The sequence below is a fragment of the Pan paniscus genome, chromosome 5, assembly GCF_029289425.2.
Source record: "Pan paniscus chromosome 5, NHGRI_mPanPan1-v2.0_pri, whole genome shotgun sequence".
Classification (NCBI taxonomy): domain Eukaryota; kingdom Metazoa; phylum Chordata; class Mammalia; order Primates; family Hominidae; genus Pan; species Pan paniscus.
In genome coordinates this window covers 44,670,186-44,692,866 of record NC_073254.2, presented here as the reverse complement: position 1 = coordinate 44,692,866, position 22,681 = coordinate 44,670,186, and the positions used below count along the sequence as shown (strand labels likewise).

Sequence of the window (22,681 nt, the reverse complement as noted above, 5' to 3'; positions counted from 1 at the left end):
ATGACACATTCTCTTACAGTTCTGGAAGCAAGAAGTCTGAAATCAAGGTGTCAGCAGAGCCATGCTCTCTCCAAAGGCTCTAGGAAACAATGCTTCATTGCCTCTTCTAGCTCCTGGTGTTTGCTGGCAATCCGTGGCATTCTTTGGCTTGTAGATGCCTCACTCCAATCTCTGACAGCATTTTCCCATGGCCGTCTCCCATGTGTCTGTGTCAAAATTTCCCTCCTCTTATAATGGCCCACCCTGATCCAATATGACCTCATTTGAACTTGATGAAAAGACCCTATTTTCTTTTTCTCTCTCTCTTTCTTTCCTTCTTTCCTTCCCTCCCTCCCTCCCTCCTTCCTTCCTTCTTTCCCTCTTTCTTTCTTTTTCTTTTTTCTTTCCTTCTTCTTTCTTTCTTTCCTTCTCTCTCTCTCTTTCTTTCTTTCTTTTTTGAGACAAGGTCTGGCTCTATCACCCAGGCTGCAGTGCAGTGGCATGATCTCGGCTTACTGCAACCTCCACCTCACTGGCTCAAGTGATCTTCCCACATCAGCCTCCCGAGTAGGTGGGACTACAGGCACACAGCACCATGCCTGGCTAATTTTTGTATTTTTTGTAGAGACAGGGTTTTGCTATGTTGGTCAGTCTGGTCTCCAACTCTTGAGCTCAAGCAATCTGCCCACCTTGGTCTCCCAAAGTGCTGGGATTACAGGGGTGAGCCACCTCATCTGGCCAAGACCCTATTTTTGAATAAAGCCACATATGTAGGTACCTGGGGCTAGGACTTCAATATGTCTTTGGCAGATAAAATTCAACCCACGACTCCATAATCTGTCACCCACAGGAAAGCGAGAACATAAAAAAGAAACAATGGTATTGGAAAAGAGAGCCAAGGGCAACACTTGGGGGATGCTAAGATGAGCAGAAGGGAAAAGAGATAGTGGGCATAGAGGGTGTACTCTCCAGGGAGGGTCAAATTTGAGTATCTGGCTTGGAAAACCAAAGAAAGGAGAAAGATGGTTTTCAAAAGCTAAAAGAGGAAAAAGCATGGCAGGAGTGGAGAAGTCATTAGGAGGGTGGAAGAGCTGCTCCCTAGGGAGGGAGAGTAAGAGCCACTCCACTCCTGGGGAAATCCAGTGAAAACTGGGGCAAGTGTCAAGAGATGGAGATCCACAGTACTGAGCCCCTTCCCCTACGAGAGTGGCCCCCTTGAGGAGCCAGGGGTCTGCAAGCTCCCAAAGCATATTCCCACAGAAACTCTGGGGTCATGAAGTCATCTTGTCCCCCTTCCCAGACCTGATCCTGCTGCCTGTTTTATACTCATTGTTGCTACCAGCCCCACACAGTCACCCAACCTAGGTGTTATCCTCAACTCTTTCTTCTTCCTCATTCTTACAGTCCTTGAGGCCCCAACCTCCCTGATGTTAGCGCCTACCACAGGACTCCACCCATCTTCCTCCTAGCACTGTCTAGATCAGCCCTCACCTGGATTATGACAGCTGCCTTTCTCATTTCCCTGCCTCCAGACTTATTCTGCCCAATCCATCCTCCATTACCCAGGCCAAAGTCTATGCTTTTCTAAAATTTTATTTTGAAAATCTTCTGACAGAAGAGTTGAATGAATTTTACAGTGACCATCCAAATATTACCACCTACATTTTCCCATTAGCATTGTACTGTACTTGCTTTATCAAATATGTTTCCATCGACCCATTCCTTCATCCTTCTATCCATCTTATAATTTTATGCATTTTAAAGTAAGTTGCAGATATTCAAATGATTTCTAAAAATATAATCTGGTCATGTTAGAACTTGTTGGACTTTCAATAATGCCTCCCTTCTCTAAAGGATAAAGCCTGAACTCCACGTTGGCCTGCCTTCAGCCTAACCCCTGCCCCTACCTGCTTCCCATTTTTCACTCTAGAAAGGCCAAATTGCCTAAAATTCCCCACTTTCCACATTGTTTACATCTCCCTGACCCGCTTTCATTGTTCCTTCTTCTTAGCTTGTCCTCAGCCTTCCAAGGCCTCAAACGCCTCCTTCCCTGAAAGCCTTTCTTGATCCCCCACTCCTCTCCGACACTGGTTTAGGCACCACCTCTATAAGCACATAGCAGTCCCCAGGGCATACCTTGATCACTGCACTAATCTCCACAATCAAGACAATCTGTTTATGTGTGTTTCTCACCTCTACCCCAACTGAGAGCTTCCTAAAAATTCAGGGATCCTGCTTTATTTGTCTATTGTCCTTGGTACCTAGAACAGTCTGTGGCATGTGTGGGTGCTCCATAAATATTTGTTGAGTGAATGCATTACTGGTTTTGTCCTTTCTAAGAGCACCTCCTGCCTTTGTACCAGCTTCTCCCACACAACATGGGGCCAGGTCTTCAATGTAGATACCAGAGAGTTAAGAAGGAAGCAAAGAACACTGAGTGTTATCCGTGTTTTCCAGCCAAAGACCCCCCAGGAACATAACTGTCATTAAACATGCTGGGTTTATTACTCCTTGCAGCAATGGAGAATGCACCCCATGGGGAGTGTGGGACATTTTAATAAGAGTGTTAGGAAAAAACCTATGATAGGATTTGGGTTTTGGTTAGGTGATTTGGGGAAAGGTCTAAGGAAGTGGGGGTTTGCTCTGGATTAATGCTGTTAGAAAGCAGAGCAGATCCTGTGAATGAATACCCAAATAAGTATTTTCTATAGGGAGGGAAGACTAGAATGAGGGGAAAGCTATAATTGGTAAAGAAGTAGCAAACATTTCTGTTAACCAAGAGAAGGGGTGTTTGGTATTTTGTGGGTGGCACAGTGTCTTTTTTTGGGTCTGTGCTCAGAAAAACTTATGAAGCAATCTTGCATTGTCTCACTTTATCAAGGTCTAGGAGTAAACTTGTCTGAGATTGATATTCTGTAATATAGTTTATGCCTAATAGGTGAATAACATGGTTTAGCTGTGTTAGGCCAACTTCTGAACGTCAGAGGCTGCTCTTTTTTTCTCTCTCAGTGTTTAGGTGGGGAATTGGGAAAAAGATGAATTAGTGGGATTGGGGCATGTGTATAGATGTGTGCAGAATCCAGTTCAATGCAAAAAACTTTTCTTTTTTTTTTTTTTTGAGACAGACTCTTGCTCTGTTGCCCAGGCTAGAGGGCAGTGGTGCGATCTCGGCTCACTGCAAGCTCCGCCTCCCGGGTTCACGCCATTCTTCTGCCTCAGCCTCCACAGTAGGTGGGACTACAGGTGCCTGCCACCATGCCCAGCTAATTTTTTGTATTTTGTTTAGTAGAGACAGGGTTTCACCGTAGCCAGATGGTCTCGATCTCCTGACCTCGTGATCCACCTGCCTCGGCCTCCCAAAGTGCTGAGATTACAGGCTTGAGCCAACGCTCCCGGCCACAAAATTTTTCAAATAGAGGAAGTCTGGAGTTTATTTCCAAGGTGTCCACCTCCCCAATCCAGGCATATATTTCCAGGTCACAGTGCTGACACTTTCAGCCTCCTGCAGTCACACACCCCATGGTCATGAAGGGGACACATGGCCCAGGTCCCTGGTGGCTCTGAGTTGTGGGGAGGGAGGAGCCAGTGGCTTTGGCTCTACCTGGACATCCCTTGTTCTCCCAGGGCAAACACTCTGAAGCTTGTTTTCTTGGCTGACTGTTTTTGTTTGTCATCCTGCCTGGTATCACAGCCTCCCAGTGACTCCCAAACCTACTCATCTGAGCCCTGAGGAAAACCTATTAGATATGAATTCTTTGTTGGTTTTGTGACAGTGGCCTCTGACCAGACGGGTTCAGCTGCCTGGACCCCAAGGACCTTGTTGTCTCTGCTCCCTGCCTTCTGGGGTAATCATCTCACCCTTGCCCCCAGTTTCAGGGATCCAGTGACTCACTGCAGAATAAATCAACAGCATGGCAGATGCCTGGCACCTGAGGTCTCTGACACTCTCTAAGGATATGGGTCTGTGATCTTTTTTCCTTCAGTCTGGTGCTTCTGTCTGACTGTTAGTGATTACCCTTTCCTGATAAAGGCGTTAATATTTCCTTCAAATCAGACAGCCCTGAAGTTGTTGCCTCCTGCCTTCATTATTCCTTTCTGCACAAGGCTGAATTGATTCTGTTCTGAAATTTTCCTCATCCCTGCCCTCCACACACATACTCATCAATGCATGGCTTGCTTTTTCACGGCCTCTTGTCTTGTGCTTCTCTACGTTTTCGTTCAATTCTTCTTCTTCTTCTTCTTCTTCTTTTTTTTTTTTTTATGAAGCCTTGCTCTGTCACCCAGGCTGGAGTGCAGTGGCACATCTCAGCTCACTGCAACCTCAGCCTCCCAGGTTCAAGGGCTTCTCCTGCCTCAGTCTCTTAAGTTGCTGGGATTACAGGTGCCCACCACCATACCCGGCTAATTTTTTGTACTTTTAGTAGAGATGGGGTTTTGCCATGTTGGTCTGGCTGGTCTCGAACTCCTGACCTTGGGTGATCCGCCCACCTTGGCCTCCCAAAATGCTGGGATTACAGGCGTGAGCCACCGTGCAAGCCGAAAGTCTTCTTTAGCTATGATCTTCCTGAATCCTAGTTTGATTTGATCCTTCAGGACATGTTTGTGTGTATTTACACATCTGTGTTTTATACACATAGAAATGTGTGTGTGTGTGTGTGTGTGTGTGTGTGTATTTTTGAAATAGCTATAAACCAGGGACAGTGGGAATAGTGAGGATATGTGTTTGTGGGATCAAGTGAGGTTGTGGTTACAAGAAAAAGCTATATCTTTGATAACAGCAAATCAATAATAGATAATGCCTAAAATTAGAAGAGCAAACAGTAATAATATAATCCTTGTATTTACAGATGTGAAGGTGAACACCAAAACAGCTAAAAGAGTTGAAAGTAGTGGAGATGGGGGTGAGGGCTGCCATTTTAAAAAATTAACTCAACTTGTTTAACTTTTTATTTGCATATACAACTGCGATGAAAATCCTGAAAATAATCTAATTGTGTTCTGTGTTCCTTTTTTTTCCCCTACCAGCCATGTGAAGATCTGTCACCCACTCATTTCCTCAGCCCAGTTTCTCACCCTTGCTTCCTCTCCCCCGACTCTGTCTCCAGGGGCCAGCCTTGTCCACCCCTCGGGATCTCTCCTACCTGACTGCTCTCCTCCTGCCTCCAATCTATCCACCTGCAGACAGAACAATCTCTACCACCTGTGTCACCAGAGTGTGTTTCACTTCCACTTGAAAATTCTCTGAGACTTGCCTAGTGTGACAGGATTGAGTTATGCCCTCAGTATGACAAGCTCCATGTCCCTCTCAGCGCCAGCCCCAGGCACGCAGCCTGCGCCAGGCTCAGACACACCTCCTTCTCTTGGCTGCCCTGGCTCTGTACTCCCTCTAACCAAAATCCTTCCCCTGTATGTGTTTCTTTACTATGGGTCATAATTTATAGTACATAATGTTCTGCACTGACTTTTTCTTTTAACCACGATCTTATAGATCTTCTCATGTCAACCCAAATAGGTCATCTTCACTATTTTTAACTGTTACAAGAATTCAATTACATAATGTATATAAAAACATTTTGCATGCCATCTGGCATATACGAAGACTCAAATATATCCTTATCTCATTTAAGTTTCCATCACCGCAACATAATGAAGAAACATCCTTTGTCTCCTTTAACACTGTAGTTGTAAGATTCCTCCTCAACTCTTATTACAGCTATGCATTGTGCCTTTTAAAAACATTTAGTATTTTTTTCATTGAGACAAATCTTGCTATGTTGCCCAGGCTGGTCTCTCACTCCTGGGCTAAGTGATCCTCCTGCCTCAGCCTCCCAAAGTGCTGGGATTATAGGCATGAGCCACTGTGCCTTGCCCTATGCAATGGTTTTAAACAGATCACGAATTTAATTAATATCACTATTCTCCCCATTATTTCTTTAGCTTTTCCATCCAGCTCCCTACACATCCCTCTTTTATGGATCTCAACTCCTTGGAGCTCTCCCACACACTCTGCTTGCTTGCTTTTCCCTGAAATGCCCTCTGCTATCCCCTTCCGCCATCCACTGGGGAAGTGGTTCCCTTCTTCCCAGACATCCCCTGTAAAAGCTTCCCTAAGCTGCCCTCTCCCAGAGGAGCCCTCAGCCTATGGGCAGCCCCGCCCCCCACCTGGTTTGCACCACTCATATCACTCCTTAACCAGAAGGTCAGTCTTTTGAAAGCAGGGTGTCTTAGTATCTTCAGTGCTTAGCATATTGCCTGGCACATAAAAAGTGCCCCATAAGTGTTTGCTGGATGAGAATCCTCAACTTCTAAATGTCTAATCTCATTTTTCTATGTAATATGCCACACACAGAAGAGGTGCTCTGTGGTATAGAGGAGAATGTACCTTCTTATTAGCTGTGTGATCTTGGACAACTCACATCACCTCTCTGAGCCTCAGTTTCTTGATCTGTAAAATGGGGGTAATGATATCTGTGAGGAATGAATGATGAAATAAAATATAAGAAGATGTTCTAAAAATGTAAAAAGTATTACTATCACTCCTTCTTCAACCTCATTTCAAACTTTCCATAGTTCTGACAAAATCCTCTCCCCAGGTCCAGCCCGTTCTGTAAGATCATGTCTCTCCCCCCGACTCCTGATCCTCATTCCTTTCTTTTTCTTTTTCTTTCTTTCTTTCTTTCTTTCTTTTTTTTTTTTTTTTTTTTTTTGAGATGCAGTTTTGCTCTTGTTGCCCAGGCTGGAGTGCAATGGCGCATTGGCTCACCACAACCTCCGCCTCCTGGGTTCAAGTGATTCTCCTGCCTCAGCCTCACTGAGTAGCTGGGATTACAGACATGCACCACCATGCCCAGCTAATTTTGTATTTTTAGTAGAGACAGGGTTTCTCCATGTTGGTCAGGCTGGTCTCGAACTCCCGACCTCAGGTGGTTCGCCTGCCTCGGCCTCCCAAAGTGCTGGGATTACAGGTATGAGCCACCGCTCCTGGCCCCCTCATTCCTTTCTGGTGCTGTTGTTTCGCCCTCTCATTCCCTTCTTCTAACTTGGTAGGCTTTGTTCTTGCCTAATTCCTCTTCAGTGTTCACTTTTCTGTAGCTTTGCCTTTCTCCTTTCAGCATAGCTCTGTCCTCACAGCTTCCTGGAAGCCATCCCAAGAACTCTTATAGGTTCCTTTCCCTCTGCTTCCTTGAAGCTCCTCCCTGATCCTCCTGCCACATACGCCACCCAGGGGGCAGGGGAGCCTCATATGGGCGTGGATAACTCTACCAAGCGCTGGTTTCAAGGACGCTTGCAAAGGTGCCCAGAAATGGCAGATAAAAGGGTGCGAGATGCCATGCTCTGCGCAGGGAGGGGCTGGATGAGGGGAACCAGAGAGTCCAAGGCAGGTCCCAGGGCCAGTTTTCCTTCCAGAGATTCAGGGCAGGCAGGACAGAGCTGGAGGGGTGTGTTTGGGAGACGGGGGAGGTAACATCTGAGGCTCAGGAGGCAGTCAGAGGGAGTGGCTCCTGAACTAATTGGCAAGCTGGATGCCAGCAGCGTGCCAGTGATGTTTTAGCTACTGGTCACCAGAGGAGAGGAAGGAAGGGAGGGAGGGAGAGTCTATCATGTGGACCAAGACACAGAGGCACATGGGGCCTGTTGTCGGCTGGCTCTCAGCTCATCAGGCTTTTCTAGGTCACTCTGCGTTGCCACCTCCCTTGCTGGGTTCCCTTGCTCTGCCTCGTGCTGCCTTGCATGCCCCTGGCTTGGTTTCTCTGACTCATAGTCCACGACCCGGACACTCTCTTCAAGTCTCTGTGTTCCTGGGAGTTGGTGTTCTAATACTGTTGGGGAGGAAGCACTTGAGTCCCAGCATGCAGGCTTTGACCTTTATCCTGCATGGCCCCCAGTTTCCTCCCTGTGACTGGAATGTGACACAGGCTCCGGGAGTAGTTAAGAAAGTAGTAAAATCTTTGATGATTTGAAAATTATAAAATTATAAAATTATAAAATTATTACTGTGTTTAAATGAACTATCCTTGTTCTTTTTGTTTCTCCACCACTCCTAATGTCAGATATGCTTACATTGGGCTGCACAGTTCACAGCGCTGTTGGATGGCCCACAGGCCTCCTGGCTTCACATGTCCAACATGCCACCCCTGATCTTTCTGCCCAGGCCAGCTCCTCACAGTTCTTCCCACTGCAGTCACTGGCAGCTCCATCCTTCCCATGGTGGAGCCAAATTCATTAGAGCTTCCTGCCTCCTCCTTTGCTCTCACACTCCACAACCAATGAGTAACTCACGTCCAGAAATCAGCCCCTTCCCACCAACTCCAACCCCTGGCAGGCTCACCTCACCCAGTACTGAATGAAGTCCTGACAATGACAAAGCCCTGCACAGTCGGCCAGTCCCCTCTCTGACTTCCTACTCCACACCCGCTGCTCCCTCTGCTCCAGCCACATGGCCTCATGTTAAATCTCAAACACATCAGCAGCTTCAGCATCACAGCCTTTGCCTCTGCCTTTCCTTTCATCTGGATGATCCTTCCTTCAGATAAGCACTTGACGACTTCTCTTACCACCTTCAAATCTTTGCTCAAATAGAATCTATTGAGATTGTAACTCTATCTACTCCATCCAGCACTCCATCCAGCATTGAGAAGGCCCATTTCTCTAGGTGATATTTAAGGGCAGACCTGAGAGATGAATAAGAGATCATCATGCTCAGAGAGGAGAGAAGGGCATTCCAGGCACAGGTAACACAACCTAGAGGCAAGAACAGTTCGGGCTAATTTAAGCAAAGTTGACGCACGATGAGTTGGGAGTAAAGATGGCACAAGATAATAATGAAGACTTAGAGACTAGAGCAAGCAAAAACTTAGGTTTTAGTAGTGGAATAGGCAAGAGTGCAATGGGGGAAGATCCAGGGCCACTACTTGCTAATGGCATTCCCCAGAGTTGTATAAGGCAGTCATCCCAAAGACAGAAAACTATGCTAGCATTTGTGTCTTTCTTCCCAGCTTTATGTTGCTTCGTGTACCTACCATACATTCCACTTATTTATTTGTTAATGAGCTGTTCTCCCCGCTAGAGTTTAGAATTCCCATGAGAGTAGGTTCCTGTCTGTGTTGATCTCCACTGAGTCCCTAGCTTTCAACACTGTATCTGCACATAGTAGGTCCTTAATAAGTACTTTTGAACGAATAAATATAAATTACTTTTATCATCCCTAAAACAATTTTTTTGATATAAGTATAATTGTTTTCACTTTATAGTCACAAAACTAACAAGAGTCAAGTCAAATCTTGACACCCTACTGTTTCTAAGTGGTGTCAATGTTCCTTCATACTGTATAATTTCTTATCTGGTTTAGTCAAAACGGGTAAAGGCTTCAGTTTTTTCAATTTTAAAATGAGGAATTTGGACTAATGGATTGCCCATTTGCTGGAGGATGATGCCTGCTCCTTCCTCCAGGGCCTCCCCTGCTGCTCCAGTCCAAGTTCTTTTCCCTCTTCCAGCCTCACCTCTTCCTGGGGTCTGGACAACAGAGGTTAAATTGTTTAAAGGCCCACTGGGAGACTGTGAATCACAGAAGCACAGGAATCCTTTCCATTTCTAGCTGCCTACACTCCATCTATCTCACTGGCTGAGGCTTCGATTCTGTCGAGGAAATAGGATGACTACTGAGCAGAAAGAAAGGACAGAGAATAAAAAGGAGAAAATGATGAAGGGGAAGGCAGGGAGGAAGGAGAGAAGGACAGAGCAAACAGGTCTCGTGCATGTTAGTGAATATTCTGCAGAGAGGAGAAGCAGTTATTGTGGACTGTGGTCCAGCTGAAACAAAATATCTCATCACTTTGTCTTTACCCCCTCTCTTGTGATCCCATCTCAACATCCAAAGCTCATTAAGTATGTAGCCCATTTCTGTAACAGCCTTACAATTACACAGTCATCCATTCCAGAAATTAGAAATTCATCATTGATTTTCCCCTCCCTCATCACCCAAAGGCCACTTCAATGTTTTTGTCAATTCTATCTACAAAATACACTTCAAATTGGCCTGCTCATTTTCAGCTCCACTGGATCCCACTATCTCAAGCCATCATCCTTTCTCACCTAAATTACTGGCATAGTTTTCTCTCTTTGGGATGACTGCCGTATACAACTCTGGGAATGCCATTAGCAGGTAGTGACACTGGGTCTCCCCCATTCCACTCTTGTTTATTCCACTACTAAAACTTAAGATTTCACTTGCTCTAGTCTCTGCCTACGTCTTCATTATTATCTTGTGCCATCTTTACTCCTAACTCATCATGTGTCAACTTTGCTTAAATTAGCCCAAATTGCTCTTGCCTCTAGGCTGTTGCAAAGCTGTTACCTGTGCCTGCAATGCCCTTCTCTCCTCTCTGAGCATGATGATCTCTTATTCATCTCTCAGGTCTCCCCTTAAATATCACCTCGGAAGATGGGCCTTCCTCAATGTCCCCCATCTAAATTAAAGACTTCTGCTCTCAGTCTCTGTGCTGGATATTTGTCAAAATGTCAGATTTATCAAATAAAAGTACAGGATGTCCATTTAAATCTGGATTTTAGATAAATAATAAACAATTATTTTGTGTAAGTATGCCCCATGCAGTATTTGGGAGATACTTATACTAAAAAATCATTGTTTATCTGAAATTCAAATTTAACTGGATGTTCTGCATTTTATCTGCCAACCCTACATATATGGAATGACCTCATTTCCTTTCTATTGAAGAGATTGAAAAGTAAAAAACTCTATTTCTCAGAATTTTTGGAGCTAGGATTCTGGACATGAATTAAGTCCTTCCAACTAAATGTATTTCTATGAGATTTGAAATGCAGAAGTGAGGTAGAGGCTATTTTCCTATAGAAGAGCATGGATGAGCCCCAATAAACATGAAATGTGCATAGGGGTAGGGCAGCTGGGCCCGTGGCTGCTATGCTAGCAGTAGCTGCAGCACTACTGACCTATGGTGATTGACCTTGAAGCCAATAAACCAGTTAGGACATCCTGACTTTTTTTTTTTTTTTTTTTTGAGACGGAGTCTCGCTCTGTCGCCAGGCTGGAGTGCAGTGGAGTGATCTTGCTCACTGCAACCTCTGCCTCCTGAGTTCAAGCAATTCTCCTGCCTCAGCCTCCTAAGTAGCTGGGACTACATCATGTGCCACCATGCCCAGCTAACTTTTGTATTTTTAGTAGAGACGGGGTTTCACCATGTTGGCCAGGATGGTCTCGATCTCTTGACCTTGTGATCTGCCTGACTCAGCCTCCCAAAGTGTTGGGATTACAGGCATGAGCCACCGTGCCCAGCCAATATTTTTTTTTCTTAATTGAAATAGGCGCCTAAAAGACAGGAAGGAACCTGCTCCTGCATTCTTGACAGATGAGGATCCGAAAGTTTTCCCTACTTACACACCAGCAAGATCATCTCTCTGGGAATCAATTTTCTTATCCATATTGTAAAGGCTAGACTACACATTGTTAATGTTCCCTACAACTCTAGCATTCTACAAATCTACGATTCTTTGAAGTCTTTAATAGAGGTGGGAGCCAGAATCAAATTAGCTATATTTGGTGCACTTACTAGCGATCCTTGTACAGGTTAATAAATAACTTGTTTGGAAGACCTATTCTCTCCAATGGGGAAGTGGACATGGAAATGAGATGATCGTCTTGAATGTAAATAATGTGAAGGGGAATAGGAATTAGAAAAAGAAAACTGAGAGAAAAGACTACTAGGACAAAATGAGCTTCAAAATAAATAAATCATGCTGAGTGTGGTAGCTTATGCCTATAATCTCAGCTCTTTGGGAGATGAGGCCAAAGTGGGAGGATTGATTGAAGCCAGGAGCTTGAGACCAGCCTGGGCAACACAGCCAGATCCCATCTCTACAATCAATCAATCAATCAATCAATCCATTAGACCACGTAAATATCACACTTACAGCTACTCAGTGGCATTCCACTGCTCTTAGAACAAAGATCAACTCCTTATCCTGGTCCCTAAGGTCCTACACAGCTTGGCTCTTAGTACCACTCCAATCTCACATCAAACCATTGTCATCCCACTTCATACGTTCAAGATCTTTCCCACTTCAGGGCCTTTGCATCTGCTGTTGTTGCTTTCTCCCAACTTTTCTCACTGTTGGCTCCCTCTCTTCACCTTCTCAGAGGAGCTTTTTCTAACATCCTATTAAAAGTAGTGCACACCACCTCCAGTTAATTCCTCTTATATTACCCACTTTGTATTCTTCAAAGCACTGATCACAATCTATAATTATCTTGTTAATTTATTTGTTTACTTGCTTATTGTTGGCCTTTTTCAATGGAATCTAAATTACCAGAGGACAAGGGACTATGGCTGGCTTGCTCTCCACTCTTCCTAACTCCTAGAACAATGCATGGTACATAGTAGGTGCTTAGTAAATAGTTGTTGAATGATTAAATGAATGGATGAATGAATGCACAGCTCTTAAAAGGAAACTGCTGGCCAGGTGCGGTGGCTCACACCTGTAATCCTAGCACTTTGGTAGGCTGAAGCAGGCAGATCACCTGAGATAAGGAGTTAAAGACCAGCCTGGCAAACATGACAAAACCCCATCTCTACTAAAAATACAAAAATTAGCTGAGTGTGGTGGCATGTGCCTGTAGTCCCAGCTACTTGGGAGGCTAAGCTAGGAGAATCGCTTGAACCCAGGAGGCAGAGGTTGTAGTGAACTGAGCTCATGCCACTGCACTCCAGCCTGGTGACAGAGCGAGACTCTGTCACAAATAAACAAACAAACAAGCAAACAAAAAAACAGAAACTGCTAAGGGCTTGGAGAACAAGAAGGCCTTGAGAAAACTGAGAAGATGGGGGGAGGAGCCAAGATGGCCAAATAGGAACAGCTCCGGTCTACAGCTCCCAGCGTGAGCAATGCAGAAGACAGGTGATTTCTGCATTTCCATCTGAGGTACCGGGTTCATCTCACTAGGGAGTGCCAGACAGTGGGCACAGGTCAGTGGGTGCATGCACCGTGCGTGAGCCGAAGCAGGGCGAGGCATTGCCTCACTCGGGAAGTGCAAGGGGTCAGGGAGTTCCCTTTCCTAGTCAAAGAAAGGGGTGACAGAGGGCACCTGGAAAATCGGGTCACTCCCACCCGAATACTGCGCTTTTCCGACGGGCTTAAAAAACGGCACACCAGGAGATTATATCCCGCACATGGCTCAGAGGGTCCTACGCCCACGGAGTCTCGCTGATTGCTAGCACAGCAGTCTGAGATCAAACTGCAAGGTGGCAGCGAGGCTGGGGGAGGGGCGCCCGCCATTGCCCAGGCTTGCTGAGGTAAACAAAGCAGCCGGGAAGCTCGAACTGGGTGGAGCCCACCACAGCTCAAGGAGGCCTGCCTGCCTCTGTAGGCTCCACCTCTGGGGGCAGGGCACAGACAAACAAAAAGACAACAGTAACCTCTGCAGACTTAAATGTCCCTGTCTGACAGCTCTGAAGAGAGCAGTGGTTCTCCCAGAATGCAGCTGGAGATCTGAGAATGGGCAGACTGCCTCCTCAAGTGGGTCCCTGACCCCTGACCCCCGAGCAGCCTAACTGGGAGGCACCCCCCAGCAGGGGCAGACTGACACCTCACACAGCCGGGTACTCTAACAGACCTGCAGCTGAGGGTCCTGTCTGTTAGAAGGAAAACTAACAAACAGAAAGGACATCCACACCAAAAACCCATCTGTACATCACCATTGTCAAAGACCAAAAGTAGATAAAACCACAAAGATGGGGAAAAAACAGAGCAGAAAAACTGGAAACTCTAAAAAGCAGAGTGCCTCTCCTCCTCCAAAGGAACGTAGTTCCTCACCAGGAACGGAACAAAGCTGGACGGAGAATGACTTTGACGAGCTGAGAGAAGAAGGCTTCAGATGATCAAATTACTCTGAGCTATGGGAGGACATTCAAACCAAAGGCAAAGAAGTTGAAAACTTTGAAAAGAATTTAGAAGAATGAATAACTAGAATAACCAATACAGAGAAGTGCTTAAAGGAGCTGATGGAGCTGAAAACCAAGGCTCGAGAACTACGTGAAGAATGCAGAAGCCTCAGGAGCCGATGCAATCAACTAGAAGAAAGGGTATCAGCGATGGAAGATGAAATGAATGAAATGAAGCGAGAAGGGAAGTTTAGAGAAAAAGGTATAAAAAGAAACGAGCAAAGCCTCTAAGAAATATGGGACTATGTGAAAAGACCAAATCTACATCTGATTGGTGTACCTGAAAGTGACGGGGAGAATGGAACCAAGTTGGAAAACACTCTGCAGGATATTATCCAGGAGAACTTCCCCAATCTAGCAAGGCAGGCCAACATTCAGATTCAGGAAATACAGAGAATGCCACAAAGATACTCCTCCAGAAGAGCAACTCCAAGACGCATAATTGTCAGATTCACCAAAGTTGAAATGAAGGAAAAAATGTTAAGAGCAGCCAGAGAGAAAGGTCGGGTTACCGTCAAAGGGAAGCCCATCAGACTAACAGCGGATCTCTCGGCAGAAATTCTACAAGCCAGAAGAGAGTGGGGGTCAATATTCAACATTCTTAAAGAAAAGAATTTTCAACCCAGAATTTCATATCCAGCCAAACTAAGCTTCATAAGTGAAGGAGAAATAAAATCCTTTACAGACAAGCAAATGCTGAGAGATTTTGTCACCACCAGGCCTGCCCTAAAAGAGCTCCTGAAGGAAGCACTAAACATGGAAAGGAACAACCAGTACCAGCTGCTGCAAAATCATGCCAAAATGTAAAGACCATTGAGACTAGGAAGAAACTGCATCAACTAACGAGCAAAATAACCAGCTAACATCATAATGACAGGATCAAATTCACACATAACAATATTAACTTTAAATGTAAATGGACTAAATGCTCCAATTAAAAGACACAGACTGGCAAATTGGATAAAGAGTCAAGACCCATCAGTGTGCTGTATTCAGGAAACCCATCTCACAGGCAGAGACACACATAGGCTCAAAATAAAAGGATGGAGGAAGATCTACCAAGCAAATGGAAAACAAAAAAAGGCAGGGGTTGCAATCCTAGTCTCTGATAAAACAGACTTTAAACCAACAAAGATCAAAAGAGACAAAGAAGGCCATTACATAATGGTAAAGGGATCAATTCAACAAGAAGAGCTAACTATCCCAAATATATATGCACCCAATACAGGAGCACCCAGATTCATAAAGCAAGTCCTGAGTGACCTACAAAGAGACTTAGATTCCCACACATTAATAATGGGAGACTTTAACACCCCACTGTCAACATTAGACAGATCAACGAGACAGAAAGTCAACAAGGATACCCAGGAATTGAACTCAGCTCTGCACCAAGCAGACCTAATAGACATCTACACAACTCTCTACCCCAAATCAACAGAATATACATTTTTTTCAGCACCACACCACACCTATTCCAAAATTGACCACATACTTGAAAGTAAAGCTCTCCTCAGCAAATGTAAAAGAACAGAAATTATAACAAACTATCTCTCAGACCACAGTTCAATCAAACTAGAACTCAGGATTAAGAATCTCACTCAAAACCGCTCAACTACATGGAAACTGAACAACCTGCTCCTGAATGACTACTGGGTACATAACGAAATGAAGGCAGAAATAAAGATGTTCTTTGAAACCAACGAGAACAAAGACACAACATACCAGAATCTCTGGGACGCATTCAAAGCAGTGTGTAGAGGGAAATTTATAGCACTAAATGCCCACAAGAGAAAGCAGGAAAGATCCAAAATTGACACCCTATAATCACAATTAAAAGAACTAGAAAAGCAAGAGCAAACACATTCAAAAGCTAGCAGAAGGCAAGAAATAACTAAAATCAGAGCAGAACTGAAGGAAATAGAGACACAAAAAACTCTTCAAAAAATTAATGAATCCAGGAGCTGGTTTTTTGAAAGGATCAACAAAATTGATAAACCGCTAGCAAGACTAATAAAGAAAAAAAGAAGAATCAAATAGACACAATAAAAAATGATAAAGGGGATATCACCACCGATCCCACAGAAACAGAAACTAGCATCAGAGAATACTACAAACACCTCTACGCAAATAAACTAGAAAATCTAGAAGAAATGGATAAATTCCTGGACACATACACTCTCCCAAGACTAAACCAGGAAGAAGTTGAATCTCTGAATAGACCAATAACAGGATCTGAAATTGAGGCAATAATCAATAGCTTACCAACCAAAAAGAGTCCAGGACCAGATGGATTCACAGCCAAATTCTACCAGAGGTACAAAGAGGAACTGGTACCATTCCTTCTGAAACTATTCCAATCAATAGAAAAGGAGGGAATCTTCCCTAACTCATTTTATGAGGCCAGCATCATCCTGATACCAAAGCTGGGCAGAGACACAACCAAAAAAGAGAATTTTAGACCAATATCCTTGATGAACATTGATGCAAAAATCCTCAATAAAATACTGGCAAACTGAATCCAGCAGCACATCAAAAAGCTTATCCACCATGATCAAGTGGGCTTCATCCCTGGGATGCAAGGTTGGTTCAATATACACAAATCAATAAATGTAATCCAGCATATAAACAGAATCAAAGACAAAAACCACATGATTATCTCAATAGATGCAGAAAAGGCCTTTGGCAAAATTCAACAACGCTTCATGCTAAAAACTCTCAATAAATTAGGTATTTATGGGATGTATTTCAAAATAATAAGAGCTATCTATGACAAACCCACAGCCAATATCATACTGAATGGGCAAAAACTGGAAGCATTCCCTTTGAAAATGGGCACAAGACAGGGATGCCCTCTCTCACCACTCCTATTCAACATAGTGTTGGAAGTTCTGGCTAGGGCAATTAGGCAGGAGAAGGAAATAAAGGGTATTCAATTAGGAAAAGAGGAAGTCAAATTGTTCCTGTTTGCAGACGACATGATTGTATATCTAGAAAACCCCATTGTCTCAGCCCAAAATCTCCTTAAGCTGATAAGCAACTTCAGCAAAGTCTCAGGATACAAAATCAATGTACAAAAATCACAAGCATTCTTATACACCAACAACAGACAAACACAGAGCCAAATCATTAGTGAACTCCCATTCACAATTGCTTCAAAGAGAATAAAATACCTAGGAATCCAACTTACAAGGGATGTGAAGGACCTCTTCAAGGAGAACTACAAACCACTGCTCAAGGAAATAAAACAGGATACAAACAAATGGAAGAGCATTCCATGCTCATGGGTAGGAAGAATCAATATCGTGAAAATGGCCATACTGCCCAAGGTAATTTACAGATTCAATGCTATCCCCATCAATCTACCAATGACTTTCTTCACAGAATTGGAAAAAACTACTTTAAAGTTCATATGGAACCAAAGAAGAGCCCGCATCACCAAGTCAATCCTAAGCCAAAAGAACAAAGCTGGAGGCATCACACTACCTGACTTCAAACTATACTACAAGGCTACAGTAACCAAAACAGCATGGTACTGATGCCAAAACAGAGATATAGATCAATGGAACAGAACAGAGCCCTCAGAAATAACGCCACATATCTACAACTATCTGATCTTTGACAAACCTGAGAAAAACAAGCAATGGGGAAAGGATTTCCTATTTAATAAATGGTGCTGGGAAAACTGGCTAGCCATATGTAGAAACCTGAAACTGGATCCCTTCCTTACACCTTATACAAAAATTAATTCAAGATGGATTAAAGACTTACATGTTAGACCTAAAACCATAAAAACCCTAGAAGAAAACCTAGGCATTACCATTCAGGACATAGGCATGGGCAAGGACTTCATGTCTAAAACACCAAAAGCAATGGCAACAAAAGCCAAAATTGACAAATGGGATCTAATTAAACTCAAGAGCTTCTGCACAGCAACAGAAACTACCATCAGAGTGAACAGGCAACCTACAATACGGGAGAAAATTTTCACAACCTACTCATCTGACAAAGGGCTAATATCCAGAATCTACAATGAACTCCAACAAATTTACAAGAAAAAAACAAACAACCCCATCAAAAAATGGGCAAAGGACATGAACAGACACTTCTTAAAAGAAGACATTTATGCAGCCAAAAAACACATGAAAAAATGCTCACCATCACTGGCCATCAGAGAAATGCAAATCAAAACCACAATGAGATACCATCTCACACCAGTTAGAATGGCAATCATTAAAAAGTCAGGAAACAACAGGTGCTGGAGAGGATGTGGAGAAATAGGAACACTTTTACACTGTTGGTGGGACTGTAAACTAGTTCAACCATTGTGGAAGTCAGTGTGGCGATTCCTCAGGGATCTAGAACTAGAAATACCATTTGACCCAGCCATCCCATTACTGGGTATATACCCAAAGGACTATAAATCATGCTGCTATAAAGACACATGCACACGTATGTTTATTGTGGCATTACTCACAATAGCAAAGACTTGGAACCAACCCAAATGTCCAACAATGATAGACTGGATTAAGAAAATGTGGCACATATACACCATGGAATACTATGCAGCCATAAAAAATGATGAGTTCATGTCCTTTGTAGGGACATGAATGAAATTGGAAATCATCATTCTCAGTAAACTATCGCAAGAACAAAAAACCAAACACCGCATATTCTCACTCATAGGTGGGAATTGAACAGTGAGAACACATGGACACAGGAAGGGGAACATCACACTCTGGGGACTGTTGTGGGGTGAGGGGAGGGGGGAGGGATAGCATTGGGAGATATACCTAATGCTAGATGACGAGTTAGTGGGTGCAGCGCACCAGCATGGCACATGTATACATATGTAACTAACCTGCACATTGTGCACATGTACCCTAAAACTTAAAGTATAATAATAATAAATAAATAAATAAATAAGAAAACTGAGAAGACAAATAGTGAACATTTAGGGGAGAATTTAAATGATGGACAGAAATATTAGTGACATTGATAGGTGGGTTGTTGGAAGGAAAGAGAATAAGTGAGCACCTAGGATGAACTTGAAGGATGGGCAACATTTCAGAGAAACTGTTAGCCCTAAGCAGGGATTTAAAGGGAGAGAAAGGAAGGAGGCTTCCAGGAGGGACAGAAAAGAGAAAGTAAAGTCTCAAAAGAAAGAAATTATATTTAAGGAAAAGAATATAGACTTTGGAGCCAGCAGGTTTGAATTTCAGTCCTGGCTCTGCCTCCTGCCGGCTGTTTGAGCCTAGTCAAATCCCTTACCATGCCAGAATCCCAGGGGCCTCAGTGTAACATGGCTGGACTTGGCCTCACAGCTGTTATAGGGTTAAATGAGAGAATGGACTATGAAGGTGACATTTCTATATCATAGTCATGTATTTGAGTATCAAGATTGATTGGATTAATCTGGCTGGATATTCTTCCTCTATCCCTGCCTCAAGCCACCCCTCCTAAAACTGCCTCCCCCATCAGGGCAAGTTTTACTCAGAGTCCTTGGAGTAGTTGCATAGGAAAACTGCTACGGTCTAATAGAATTTCCAGCTATGTTAAAGCACAGTGTAAACATCCAAGTCCTTAAAAAAATGAGTCATTATAGAAACAATCAAGATTGAAGAAAATCTTTGGGAAGGGCATAGTGAGTGGGAATTGAGAAAGAATTATGGTCTCCTTCATTTTGATTTCTTACCTCCTAGCCCTTCTTTTCCCAATCCAGTTTTCTCCCCAGAGATGCTTCACATTCTTTGTTCAGGCCTTTTCACTTCTCTTCCAGTCAACACAACCTTCACTTCTTTTACAGGTCACCTCCTCCTGGAAGACTTCCTGAAATGATTCCCACTTGTCCTTCAATCTGTCAACAGAATCCTCCCTCACTCTTCCCCCGTCACTGCACCTTTAAAATTTGGTAATGACAGATTTAGGTTGATGATAGATACACTTTATCTGCCTTCTTACACACCCTAATTCAGTAATGCTAAATTTTGTTGATGATGGATACACTTTACCTGCCTTATCACACTTCCTACGGGCAGGGACCATGACCGTCCTGTGATCAGTCTCCCAAACTCCTCTATCATACTTATCTCTCCCTCTGGAAAGCTTCTAAAGACTTGTGCGGCTTTTAAAAGCATGAAGATGTTGCTAATATGGAGGCGAGAGACTGAAGGATAAATGAAAGGATAGAAGAAAAAAATGAAGAGAAGGAAAAGAAGGGATGGGTCAAGGCCTGTCCCACCTCTGACATTCCCTAGTGCCATGCATGGGTATCAAGCTGTCACACTTCACAACACCACAAGTAGGAATCCTGGAAGGAGTTGGAAAGGGGTGGGAACAGTTATTTAGGAGACACCTACATTAAGGAAGGAAGATGTGGATCCTAGCAGAGAGACAGGATCCCGTCATGGTCAACTGGATCAAGCCAAGCCAAGCTGACACACGTAAAATCACATCCACCCTTCTGGCTCTCTGGAAATAGAATGAACTCAGTGGTGATTAGAGCATCAAGTATAGAGTTGTTAGGGATTCTGGAAAGGGAGGGAGAAGGTCTTGAGAAGTGAGATGTTTCCAGGCAGAGTCTGTCTCCAAATGCCTTTTCCCTTACTGGTGTCCTGGAACCATTAGGTATGAACTCATTGTAACCTGGACGTAAAGGTTGAGCTGATGCTTTGTTAGCAGGAATCCTCACCATCTGGTTATGGAAGGCAAATGACAGCTAGTCATGAGCTTCCTAGCCAGACTGAGCACCATATGTCTTACAACACATGAGCGTTTCCCAGCACTATGCCTGGCATCTGCCAGTGAGGCATGACTATTGGTTGAGAAGGATAAGAAGGTCTAAGCAGAGTCAATCAAATGACCCTCTCAGATTGTCCAATCAGTGTAATGAGCAATTCAACAACTGGACCTAAGTTTATTAAGGCTCACTGTGTGCCAGGTGCTATTCTAGGTGCAGGGAAAGCAGCAGCGAACATGAAGGTTAGGTCCCTGTTCACTTACCTTCTATTGGACAGAGACAGATCAAATGTCCATAAATAGATCATTGCAGACAGTAATGAATAGCATGAAGATAATAAATATGGGTAAAGAGATAGTGAATACCTTTGAGAAAGACCACTTGAGATACAAGTGGTAAAAGAAGTCCTCTCTGAATGTTACCTTTGGGTTGAGACATGAGTGAGAAAATGGAGAAAGCCATGTGAAGCTCTGGAGGAGCAGGGGCCCAGGCAGAGGGAACAGTGAGTGCAAAGGCGGTGCAGCCGCACCAGCAGTGGCTCGGGGAACGAGAAGTAGAAGGCACTGCAGCCAGAGCACAAGGAGCAAAATGGAGCGACCAGCCCACATGAACAGCCGTCATTCAAGACCATGGTTCTCCTGTTAGCTAAACACTGGAATCATCTGGAAAGCTTTTGAAAGTACTGACACCTGGGACCCATCCCCAGAGTGTCCGTTTAATTGGTCTGAGGTGTCACTTGGGCATCAGGAGTTTTAAAGTTTCCCAGATAATTCTAATGTGCAACTGAAGCTGTTAACCGCTGACAAGCCCATGAGGGCCATGGCAAGGTACTTGGATTGGTGACAATTGAGGTTCTTGAGGAGTCTCAGAGACATTTCTCCAGTACTTCAAGCCCAGATCCAAAAAGATCCTGAGAGGCCTTGGAGTTGGGGATAAGCCAGGACAATGAAGGAAAAGAGATAACAGGAGACTGAAAAGAAGGTCAAGAGAGGCAGAGACATCCAGAAAATATGACAAACTGGAAGGTGCAACAACACAGAAGTGCAAACAGACTCAGAGAGCCAGAGACTGGAGGAGAAAAGGCAATCTTATGTATTAGTTTCCTATTGATACTGTAACAAATTACCACAAACTTAGGGGCTTGAAACAATACACATTTGTTACTTTATTATTCTGTAGTTCAGAGTCTGAAATGGGTCTTACCGGGCAAAAATTAAGGTGTCAGCAGTGCTAGGTTCCTTCTGAATGGTCTGCTAGAGAATCCATTCCCTCGTCTTTTGCAGCTTCCAGAGGTTACCCACTTCCTTAGCTTGTGGCTTCCTGCCTCAGTCTCCAAAGCCAGCAATGTCAGGCCGATCACTTCTCATGCTGCTATCTCTCTATGCTACCTATCAGAGCATAGAAGTGCATCTTTTACAAAATAGATTTCAGTCACAACTGTAGTCTTATGCTTGGGTATCTGTGTGTTTTATGAGCACTGAGCTGGGAGGGTTGTTCCAAGATGAATGTACGTGTGTTTGTTTGTGTAGGTTTGTTTATCAGGGTGTCATATTTGAGTGTCTCCCTGATAAGTATGGGGGAGGCAGAAGAAGAGTGCCTGGAGGGGGTGCCTAATAAAGTCCTGCTGCTGCATAAAGACTTACTGCTGTTATACTGTTGTTCTTATTAATAATAAAACTGATGATAGAGTATCTGTCTCTTTGCCTGTTTTCTTTGAGCATGTCCATCTGTTCCGAAATAATACTGGACATTTATCCCAGTGATATTCAATGCATATGAGGCTATTCATACACATTATATTTAGCTGTGATGTTTGTATTACATGAATGCTTCTGTCTGCAAGTTTGTGCACATTTGGGCATTTGGACACTGATGGATGCAGACACATGTTATATAACAGTGTGGGTGATCATAGTTGTAGACATCTGGATGTTTACTTATGCACAAACCCCCATGAGTATCCAGTTAGCTAGGCCTGGCATTGGAAGGGTAG

General features: G+C 43.8%; 1 long non-coding RNA gene across 3 annotated transcripts in view; it reads right to left on the bottom strand.

Moving 5' to 3' along the window:
- LOC106634861 (uncharacterized) overlaps positions 1-22,681 on the bottom strand; it is a 42,028-nt gene that overhangs the window by 18,313 nt on the left and 1,034 nt on the right. Inside the window, exon 2 of one of the 3 annotated variants that reach the window (XR_004671916.3) lies at positions 21,892-22,076. The exons of 1 other annotated variant lie outside the window; for it this stretch is intronic. This is a non-coding gene — a long non-coding RNA (uncharacterized LOC106634861). Of the gene's footprint in view, positions 1-17; positions 7,965-21,891; positions 22,077-22,681 lie in introns of those variants that run through there. One more of the 3 variants, XR_001338209.4, reaches the window with a different exon arrangement.